The sequence below is a fragment of the Salmo salar genome, chromosome ssa18 (genome assembly GCF_905237065.1).
Source record: "Salmo salar chromosome ssa18, Ssal_v3.1, whole genome shotgun sequence".
Lineage (NCBI taxonomy): Eukaryota > Metazoa > Chordata > Actinopteri > Salmoniformes > Salmonidae > Salmo > Salmo salar.
In genome coordinates, this window is record NC_059459.1 from 17,356,848 (window position 1) to 17,357,162 (window position 315).

A 315-nucleotide genomic window follows, 5' to 3' on the forward strand; every position below is an offset into this window, starting at 1 on the left:
TATCTCCATGTTACAGCGCGTGCATACGGAAGACCGAAGCACCACCTGTGCTAATTAGCATGATCCGAACACTTGTGCGTAACGGAAGGACGCCAGACACTTGTCACGGACAAATACTGTTGGCTGCAACTGTGATAAAGCCGGTTAAAATAGTGTATATTTTGATTAGTATAATTATTTTGTTGTGACATGAAAGTAAAGGGCTTTATGTTTTTAGAATCATATCGCAATTGACATTCGATTCGCGTTTAGATGGCGTATTTGGCTGTTTTGGCAGCCAGAGTCAGTCTTCCTCTGAAAATAACATAAGATCCT